General features: G+C 43.3%; 1 protein-coding gene across 4 annotated transcripts in view; it reads right to left on the reverse strand.

Moving 5' to 3' along the window:
• The window catches only part of LOC124607365 (rab11 family-interacting protein 4), a 929,323-nt gene extending 919,982 nt beyond the window's left edge, over window positions 1-9,341 (reverse strand). For 3 of the 4 annotated variants that reach the window (XM_047139676.1, XM_047139675.1, XM_047139674.1), the window contains exon 1: window positions 9,152-9,341. The gene's annotated coding sequence lies outside the window, so the exon portion shown is untranslated. The remainder of the gene's footprint in view (window positions 1-9,151) is intronic. The other variant, XM_047139677.1, reaches the window with a different exon arrangement.
• Window positions 9,342-10,928: the final 1,587 nt, after the last annotated feature.

Consider the following 10,928-nt stretch of genomic DNA (forward strand, 5'->3'; position numbering starts at 1 on the left):
TTCTAAGTGTTCAGCCAATGAGTGGCAGTCTTTGGTTCGCTGTACCCACAATTTATCTATGTGATCGTTCCAATTTAGGTTATTTGTAATTATAATCCCTAAGCATTTAGTTGAATTTATAGCCTTCAGATTTTTGTGACTTATCGCGTAATGGAAATTTAGCTGATTTCTTTTACTACTCATGTGAATAACTTCACACTTTTCCTTATTCAGGATCAATTGCCACTTTTCGTACCATAAACATATATCTTATCTAAATCATCTTGCAAGTCGTTTTGATCATCTGATGCATTTACAAGACGGTAAATGACAGCATCATCTGCAAACAATCTAAGACGGCTACTCAGATTGTCTCCTATGTCGTTAATATAAATCAGGAACAATAGAGGGCCTATAACACTTCCTCGGGGAACGCCGGATATTACTTCTGTTTTACTCGATGACTTTCCGTCTATTACTACGAACTGTGACGTTTTTGACAGGACTTATCGTCGGCAAAGAGACCACCACCATGTAATCGCCGTACAGTTTGGAACGTGGGATCACTTGCCTTGCAGTCATGTTAAACGCGGTTGCAATTGTAGCCGCTGTATGCTGTTGTATATAGTGGAGGTCATCTGCTACTATTAGAGACCATGGCAACCATCCCCTCTCCTTCCTGCAACAGTGCGTGTTGCGGTTCTGAACGCTCCCCACGCACGTAAAACGCTGATGTGAACAATACCAAACTCCTCACATTTTCGTTCTCCTTCCAATTTCCCGATGTGGAGTCCTCTTAATGTTGCCTCTGGACGACACTGTAATGAAGGACACCACCACAGTGCACCGTAGCTGCTCGCTGATTGACACAGACTGTCTTTTCCCGTTCCCTCACCTGCCTCGTGTAGCGGGGCCAGCCCCATTTGGTGCTTCAGTTACACTGACCTCACGCCTCGTGACGTCCAAATTTCTGTGCACGACTGGGAGACCTTTGTCAAAAGGTCCTGCGATTTCATTCGTTTCTGCCGTATCGTTAATACGTTGTTACTTTATCTCGTCCTTAGCTTAGCAGAGCAGTGTATTGTCAAACATTTCCTAGCCGCGCCTCTGCGCTCTTCCTGTGGCTACTGACTACGGTAGGGTCGGTTTCTGAGAGAATGAGGTTTCCTTCATCCTGGAGTTGAGATGGTTTTTTCCTAACCCTCCTAAATAGGCAGTCGGCGAGAGCGACTAGGCTCATCCTAAAGGAGTGTAATTCTCGTGACGTTCTATGTTTGCTGCAGAAAAAGTTGGTGCAGGTCTTATTACATTCGACGCCACATTGGGCGACCTGCGCGCCGGATGGGGATGAAATGATGATGAAGACAACACCCAGTTTCTGACTGGAGAAAATCCCCAACCCACCCGGGAGTCGAACCCTGGGCCCTTAGGACCGCGGTCCGTCACGCTGACCATTCAGCTATCGAGGCGGACTTTTCCGTCGTGGAAAGCCTACAAACCGTTTGAAAGTGTGTTCCCGTGCGCGGGCGCCACATTCTGGTTAGCCATTTTCCGGTGTTTCTCGCCGAATATCGTGGATTCGTGGCTCATTTGTCGTAGGCGTCATTGTAAATAAACCAGCTTGAAACACACATTGAATTTGAACGACAGCAAATTCTGCTTTGTGTATGAAATATCGTTGTCATGTGGAACAGATAATGCTGGCTAGTGAAGATCTGAATTACATCTAAAGTTTGGTGACACAAATAGAAATGTCCACAGCGCCGCGGACCACTGCGAGACGTGCGGGTAGAGAGTCAGTGAGGTTATGGAAGGTACTGACAGGGATTTGGAGCCGTGCTGAATCCATTGCCGTGGCTGCGCTAGGATTCTCGGTTGAGGATTCGTGGCACGAAAAGCCTGATCTAGTTCGTCCCACAGCTTCTCGAATGGGTTTAAATCCTGGGAGTGTGGTAACCTCATTCTGGAGCTCTTCCAACCACGTACTAACACTGCCAGCTGTGTGATACGTTGCATTGTCCTGCTGGTAGATGCCATCGAGCCAACCCCATGTAGGGGTTGACATGGTCCCGAAGGATAGATGCGTTCTTGCGTGGAACCATTGTGCCTTCCAAAATGATCAGATCACCCAGGGAGTGCCACGAAAAATTCTCCAGCCCATAACGCTGCCTGCTCCGGCCCGGACCACTTCGACAATATTGTTACAGGGTATTTGGTTTCATATGTTCCATGACGTACACGCCATCGGCCATCTGTCCAATGGAGCATCAAAAGTGATGCACCTGAGAAGGCCACCTGACACCTTTGGTGGACATCCAGTTTGCAGTACTGGCGTTCAAATTCCAGCCTTCGTCGCCAATGAACTGAGCTGTATTGTGGCTCGCGTTGGTGCCGTTGATTGGTTGGCATCGTGTGATAGGGATAGTTCCGTCTCGTTTTCTTCTTGCATTTACTGGCGCCACTACGTTTGCTAGCATTGTCTGTCTGTGAGTGGCGGCAGCAGCAGCAGCAGCAGTTATCGATACCTAGTACCATGGTACTATCTTTGGAAGAACGTCAAGTGTTCTTTTGGGTCAGAGTTGTCGGGCAATTTGTTTGGGACGGAGCAGCAGCGAGGTCCGACAGCGCAAGGGCATACCAGGACCGCTGACGGCATGCAGGCACTGCCGGATCGAGGGGCTGTAGTTTCGAGGGTGACAACCTGGTTCTCAACCGCATCCACGACATTTGAGTTGAGTGAACATTAACCGAGTAGTGAAACCTCCACTATTTTGAGATCACGCTGTTTGTTCGCGCGTTGTTGCTCGCAGGGTCGCTGAGACGAAGAACAATGAGTGGAGTGTTTGGAACTGGCAAGTTAATTAGCCATCCTCCGCTTCTTATCATTAATCAATGAATTCCTTGTGTGTATTGATGAAGCTCAACCAGTGGCATTTTTCTGCCTAGTGGCCGCTAACGCCCCAGTTACCTGCCCTGGAGGTTAGCGTATTTTGGCGGCAGTGTACTTTTCCTCGCTTTGCCGCTGCTGTCCGGTAGGGCGTGTAGTCCGACAGCCTCCTTGACTGTGGTTGTTCAAAGAGTGTTGGCCGGCATTTAAACTTAGTTTGAGTTGCCATCCGGTTAAGTGAATACAACTCTTGTCTGCCTGTCTTATTATCGTTTACCAAACTGAACGACTTTCCCAGGTCGATTCTTGGAGCACTGTCTGAGGCCCACTTCTCTCTTGATTTGATCAGATTGTCATTATTGTCAGTAAGGCCTTCAGCAGTGAATGCAATTTGTCTCAAGAATTTTTATCAGATATTGTCTCTTAATATGATTGTCATTTTTTTATAATATTTTAGTAAGAATTTGCTATCTAGGCCTTCATCCGTCAAATGCTTTTGGAGCGGTTCTAGGCGCTTCAGTATGGAGCCGCGCTGCTGCTACGGTCACAGGTTCGAATCCTGCCTCGGGCATGGATGTGTGTGATGTCCTTAGGTTAGTTAGGTTTAAGTAGTTCTAAGTTCTAGGGGACTGATGACCTCAGATGTTAAGTCCCATAGTGCTTAGAGCCATTCGCATCAAATGGTTTTGAGTTATTACTATTGAGGCCTTCAGCCGACAAATAATTTCAATTTCTGGTCAATAAGGCCTTCAGCCGTGAATGCAATTTAACTAAAGAATTTTTAATTAGATATTGTCTTAATAGTCAAATTTGATTATTGTTCCTTATTGTCAACCTTACGTACAATTGGTTCCAAATAAAGTGTACGTCAGTTAAAAAAAACTGAGCAACGAACGGTAATTGAGTAAGGCCCCGTCCACACCGAATCTGCCTTTTCTCTAAGTAAACGCATTTCATGAACAGCAGTCAGCATGGGTGCGGGAAACAAGCACATGCTGCGGAGACCCATACGCAGCCACGTTCGCTGAACGGTCGTTGAGGAGAGAGTGTCGGTAGATTCTTGGTTCATATGGGCGATCAACTGCTCAACAGTGGCAAGTCTAGTCGCCCGTACACATCTCCATAGCCGTCATTCATCCTTGTGCCGGTGATGCACCTCAGTCGCCTCGGCGCCGGTTTTCGATAATACAATCATGTGTTGCACGATATACTTCAACTACGACGGCATGAGAACAGTTCACAAATTTAACCGTTTAGTAATTGTTTCCGCCCTTGGCCCTAAAGTCCAGGAACATGCTCCTTTGCTCGTCATCGAAATCGTCTTTTTTTTCGTTACGACAACGACTGCACAGTTCTCGGCATCTCCTCGACACGCTTTATATAGGGCCTACCCTCCACTACTAGTGCTGCTATTGCACACTGACGCTGAACAGAGGCCGTGGTAACATTAATATAACTGGACCGTTTATATCCCAAAAGCGAGACACATCACTTGCGAAAGTGGGTAAAGCCAATAAATAATTAGTAGCCTTGGTGTAAATAATCAGACACACCTGTCTGCAATATACGACAGCTGCAAGACACGACGTACTGAAAACCTTATAATCACCATCTTCTTCGTCAATAGATGACTCCGCTGGGCACCAGAATGGCAAGTCTGGTCGCCAGCATAAAAAAAGGCAGACTTTTCTCCCAACAGACAATCTTCACTGGATGAAGAAGATGCTGATTATCTTCGAAAGCTCAAGTCTTAACTCCGAATTTGGTGCGATCTGAACTCCGAGAAACCTTTTACACGAGGACGTTGCTGCGAAAATTTCGATGCAGTAAATATAGTGACTGTAGACAGTATAGCATAGTTAGCTCTCCTAACAAAATAGAGCTATCGTTTGATTTGATCCATTAGAAATGGTTTTTAAAGCCTGCGACTGTGAAACAATAAGGTTGTTTATAAATAAATCTTCTGCTACCAGTCACGATTTTTCTTTATTTTACTTTTCGCACGACGCGCTTCGGGAAATGATTCCTATTTTCAAGTGCGTTTTTTTGTGTGTACATGAATAGAAATGGCTTAATACACACAAAAAGCGCACTTGAAAATGGGCATCATTTTCCGAAACGCGTCATGCGAAAAGTAAAATAAAGAAAAATCGTGACTGGTAGCGGAAGATTTATTTATAAACAAACATAGAGCTATTATTTCTTTGGTTATGTCGCAGGCAAGGCTGTGACGCTTATTTTGCCCGATCATGCCTCCTTCCTTTAGTAGCACATCTACAAGGTGCCTCCATTCTCTGTATCCTTGTCTGATAGGACCACAGAAAACGTGAACAATTAATACATCGCTGGCTGCAACATGTCACTACCATTTTACAGTTTTTTTCCCCTCTGGGGCGTCGGGAATGGGGTCCGTTATTAGACTGGTCTGAAGCTGCCCGTGAAGGGCTTAATTTCATTCTATGGAACAATTCTACGTATGATGTGACATGTCCCATGTGCATGCGTTGCAGGAGGTCTGAATGTGCTCCACGTATAAATTAGAAGCGTTAGCCAGATATCACAACCTGACAATAACGAAGGAAATCTCCGCGATGGAGAGAGTCAATCGCAAATCATGTGTACTGTGGAGTGATGGGAACCATATCTTGTGTTACCCACAAAATTAGCATTAACATTTACGAGAGGCAAGCTGAAAACCGTTATTATGAACTGAAAAATATACTACAGTCTCCAGAATGAGATTTTCACTCTGCCGCGGAGTGTGCGCTGATATGAAACTTACTGTATGCTGGATCGAGACTCGAACTCGGACCTTTGCCTTTCGCGGGCAAGTGCTCTACCAACTGAGCTACCCAAGCACGACTCATGCCCCGTCCTCACAGCTTCAATTCTTCCAGTACCTCGTCTCCTACCTTCCAAACTTCACAGAAGCTCTTTTGCGAACGTTGCAGGACTAGCACTCTTGGAAGAAAGGATCTTCGGAGACATGGCTTAGCTACACCCTGGCGGATGTTTCCAGAACGAGATTTTCACTCCGCAGCGGAGTGTGCGCTGATATGAGACGAGGTACTGGCAGAATTGAAGCTGTGAGGAAGGGTTTTGAGTCGTACTTGGGTAGCTCAGACGGTAGTGCACTTGCCCGCGCAAGCCAAAGGTCCCGTGTTCGAGTCTCGGTCCAGCACACAGTTTTAATCTGCCAGGAAGTTTCATACTACACTATTATGAAACATTTCTCCTCTATGAAAACTAAATATTATTGTGGAAAAAGACTTAATCGGATCCTAATTTTTCCTGTTTTCGCTGTTTTGCAGACAGCTGGCAAAGAGGTACAATAGTGCGAAATGTTTTGTGACCACCGCTAGAAGCATAATTAATTAATGCCTAACATCTCAGAATGGATGCCAGAAGATGAATTTGAATGTAAAACAGATGTAGTGTGATATTGTTTTGCGGCAAACGTTTGAGTCCAGCTAAAGCATCCACGAAGAATTTGATATCTCGTTATTTTACTTGAAGTATTTTCCTAGTGAAATATTGCTGCAGAGACATTTGTCGCTCTTCTGTGTGTAGGAATAGTCCATATTAATTTTTTGCACTTCATAATGTGCACTATTTCAGTTCTCATTATTTCATGACTCGTCATAAAATCCCGTGGTGTATCTCAGACACAGAGCATTATCCTCAGTTCAGGTGGACCCTAGTCGAAATTGAATCAAGTTGTCCAGCGTAGGGAGCCTCCGACGCTGCGTGACAATTGCAGGAAGCGCAGATGAGGGACGCTTGCCAAGTAGGCGGCGGTCCGAGTGGCATAATAAGTTCAATGAACGACCAACTGACGTAGTGGCCTATTACGACTGCAGCGAGTGCCGCCAGACGGAACTAGGGGTCGGAAAAAAATACAGTAAATAAGAACAAAGTTAAGGAAAGTCATTGGCAGTTCAGTCGATTGTAATTGGAGATTTAAAGATGCGTTTCGAAAAACCTATCAACTTCTATAGATAACGCGCTTGTTGCCCATATTCATGTAAAAGAGTACAAACCAACAGTCTTTGTCAAAAACTGTGCTACAACACAGCACGGCTTGTAAATTTCCTTTTGAGACCAGAAAAATGTGTTGCGTTGTACTTTTTTAAAATGTGGATCTTCTAACATCGAATCGAAGAAAGCTGGATTAATTATAGCGTTCCAAAGTCGAAAGAAGTCAAGAGAATAGTGCAAAAAAAGTAAACAATATTAGCCAATAACAGAAAGGGATGTATTTTTCAGGCTCGTAATATTATGATTGTTAACGAAAGAATCACAAAGAGCTATGCGTTACTAACGCCATATAATGTCGTCAGTAAGAGAGTACAGGGGCTCAAATATCTAGAATTGTTAAGCAGAGGCATTAGCAAACATAATGGATGTAGAAAATAAAATTTACAGTTTTGCTAGTCAATTATAACAAAATTAGACTGACATATGAGGGAACGTACTGAACTAAAAATTGTGCTCGACAAGATTGTATCATGTCACTCTTAGTTTGCTCTGCGTCCTGTCACAATGAATTCAGCAAGGGTGCGGCTAAATGGTAGCCCTAGTAGTAATCCTGATGACATTATTCTATTATAAGAGATATGGACAGGCGCAAAAATAGTGGAGAAAGTAAGCTGTATTATCATTTAGAATTGAAGAAAAACAGTATTTCTGTTAATAACAAAATCATAAACAATGCCAACGGTATCTGACTCACATGAAACATCTGTAATTTGCGATAAATGGCTCGTGTGAGCGTTCGATGGTCATTCGCAGAAGAGTAGAGAATATTTTATTAGCGTCTAGGCAAATCAGCTAGTTCTATGACAGTAATGTGACCAACCTCTAAACGGATAAATTTTGACTTTTTCCGTTATTTTCAGCCCTAGAGTGCGGCTTAGTCACTCATACACAAAAGCATGTTCTGTTAATATCTTAGAAAATATGGCTATATCGGAACTCACAAAAGAAAAATCTTAGTTAGAGCCTCAAAAGTTAATAATTAAAAAATAGAAGTGGTTACTGTAGAAACGACAAAACTGAGAAAATGGGCGTACATGTGAAGAGCTGGAGCAACATCGCCACTATCTCCAGCACTTGAGCGTCTTAGCGACTTGTAATTCAAAATATCGACGGTTGTTGGTGAATGATGCAACCAGCCCAAATAGTTTTTAAATGTTTTGTTTTAGTGCTATAATCGGTTTCGGGATACATGCCCATCTTCAGATCTCTAATACTTTTAGTTACAGGTGTTTTGGCCAACAGGATGTCGTCAGATTCCACACTATGGAAGAATATTTGACTATTTTGTGCCACTTTTTGAAATTGTTTCATTAACAAAATTACGCTTTAGTGCTTGCATCATACATAAATAAATGCGTGCATTTTAGCGTATTTTATTAATGAAACAATTTAGAAAGTGGCACTAAATACTCAAATATTGTTGTGCAGAGTGGGAACAGACGACATGCTGTCGTCAAAACATCTATGTGATTAAAAATATTAGTCATTTGAAGATGGGCATGGTAGCCCGAAACAGATTGTGGCACTACAATAAAACATTTAAAAAGTATATGTGGCTGGTTGCGTTATTCACCAACCATCACTAACGGCCGCGGAATTCACAAGATCCAACATGGGTAAAATAACATCGATAGATGTTTTTCATGTTAGTAAACATTCAACAGACGGCGGAATAACTGTGCCATCTTCAACCAAATATTTTGACTGCTGCCTTTCCAAAAATCAACTATCATCATTCTTTGAAAGAGATCTGCAGTTTTTGAGGTCTAAATTTGTGTTCTTGGTAGATTACTACGTTCTTATCACACGTCTTATTACGACCTGCATCCATAGAACTTCATCTTGAGATGGATACAGAAGGATTCTGCATGACTGATAAAGTGTACATAGGGATGTTTCTTGGGTACAACAGTAACACATAGTCAAGCGACTGACGCAAATGAATAATTATCTCTTTTACACCTTTTACAGTCGTGGCCTGGTGAACACTTCAGACGGAAAGGGGTAAGGTAATTGAAAATTAAAGATGTATTTACCAATCCCAGCACCCATCATTGTCGTCTTAAAGTGGAGTGTATTGTTGGCATGACAACTTGTGACTTACATAAAGAGAGGGACGCCTCTACAGTCAAGCGTGTCCTACTTCGTTTAAGCAAGCACAAGGGGACCGCCGCAGGCATGCACGCCCCACCAGAGGGCGCGCGACAAATTGCTTATTTCCGCCGCTCCCCCACACGGGGTACTTACAGCAAGGAACCACCTGCTGCACGGACACCAGGCACGGCGCTGCTTCAGGTTACTGTCGTTCCATGCGGGAGGTTCGACGTTCAATCACACGCGTGGCATATTCGCGAAACAGTTCAAACGTAGAGCACACGTGCGAAACTTTCGAATTCACTCGCGCGGGTGTCTGCGCGACGCGTTCGGTAGTCGGCTGCGGAGTCGACTGCGGGCGGAACAAAGTTTGACTATTGAAGCGCTCGTCTGCGCGCTTCGCATTTGAACGCTTCCGCACTGTCATCTAGCGGTAGTTGTTGGAACTACTAGCGCTCTCCGCACGAGATAGTTTCGGTTTACTCCTTGGGGAGCGCTGCAACGAAGACTCACTGCCAATGCATTCTGCAAGCTCTCCAGTTCTGGCACTTCATTCTGGCACTATGACGGTGCTAGTGACTGCAATCAGCTTCGGTTCGAGAAAACATTTTTACACACATGTCCTATTTAAGCCCATCGTCCCTCCCTTCGCCTTCCTCAGAAATGAGTTGTCTTTCCTTGGGCTCTTGATTTTTCTTGTTGAAATAAGCACTACATAGGTGTTCCACTGTAACGGATACAAATTTCTGAATCTTATCAAAGTGATGAATATTCAAGGAAGGAATTATTTGCTTCCAATCACGACGATTCTTGACATTTTCAAAAGCTTTTAGTTTAAGCAGAAGTAAATAATTCCTGCGTAAATAAAAATGTGCTATCTTCTAAACTACGTGGAAAGAATGAGTTTTTTTTTAGTTTAATGATTGAACATTTTAATTTTATGTTTCCAAATCATCCCGCTTTCTATGGGAAAAAGGGACACACAAAAAAGTATCATCTCACTTTGTACTGAAGTGTTAAACATAAGACATTACTTAATTACGAAACTTACTTGTGAAGGAAACCCTGCAGTAAGTTGTTGAATTTCAGAAAAATTGCGATGAAAGTAGTTGAAAATTTATAAACACAGTAACTTTTTTTTTTTTTTTTTTTGTATGCAGCTGAAAAGGGAAACCATTATTTTAATGTGATACGAAATAGAAATCTTTTACTAATAAAGTCATTTATAATCTCTACAGTGTTCAGTGTAGGAAATTCTTCCCTCTAATAAAAGCGGTATCCCAGCCGGAGTGGCCGTGCGGTTCTAGGCGCTACAGTCTGGAAACGCGTGACCGCTACGGTCGCAGATTCGAATCCTGCCTCGGGCATGGATGTGTGTGATGTCCTTAGGTTAGTTAGGTTTAAGTAGTTCTAAGTTCTAGGGGACTGATGACCTCAGATGTTGAGTCCCATAGTGCTCAGAGCCATTTTTAAAAGTGGTATAGTGAAATTTTTGTTACCTTCAGCTCAGTACCATCTTTCAGAATAGAATCTAAATCTATTTACTTCAAGAGTTCGCTTTCAGTTCTAAAGTTGATAGTCACACAATCGTTCTTTAGAAAGTGTTGACTTAAGATACTGGAGGGTTCGAATCCTGCCTCGGGCATGGATGTGTGTGGTGTCCTTAGGTTAGTTAGGTTTAAGTAGTTCTAAGTTCTAGGGGACTGATGACCTCAGCAGTTAAGTCCCATAGTGCCCAGAGCCATTTTTTTGATACTGGAGGGTTATAATGAAAGGACAGCTACTGACAAGTTCCAGTGTGGCCTGCACTTAACCTATAGTAGCGAAATATGGTAGATATTATAATGAGTTAATGCGGAACTGATTTACACTGGAAAAAAATTAGTTCAATTTTGGCCACCAGGTGCCATTCCGGTGCTTTGAATGGATA

This window comes from Schistocerca americana, chromosome 3, assembly GCF_021461395.2.
Source record: "Schistocerca americana isolate TAMUIC-IGC-003095 chromosome 3, iqSchAmer2.1, whole genome shotgun sequence".
Lineage (NCBI taxonomy): Eukaryota > Metazoa > Arthropoda > Insecta > Orthoptera > Acrididae > Schistocerca > Schistocerca americana.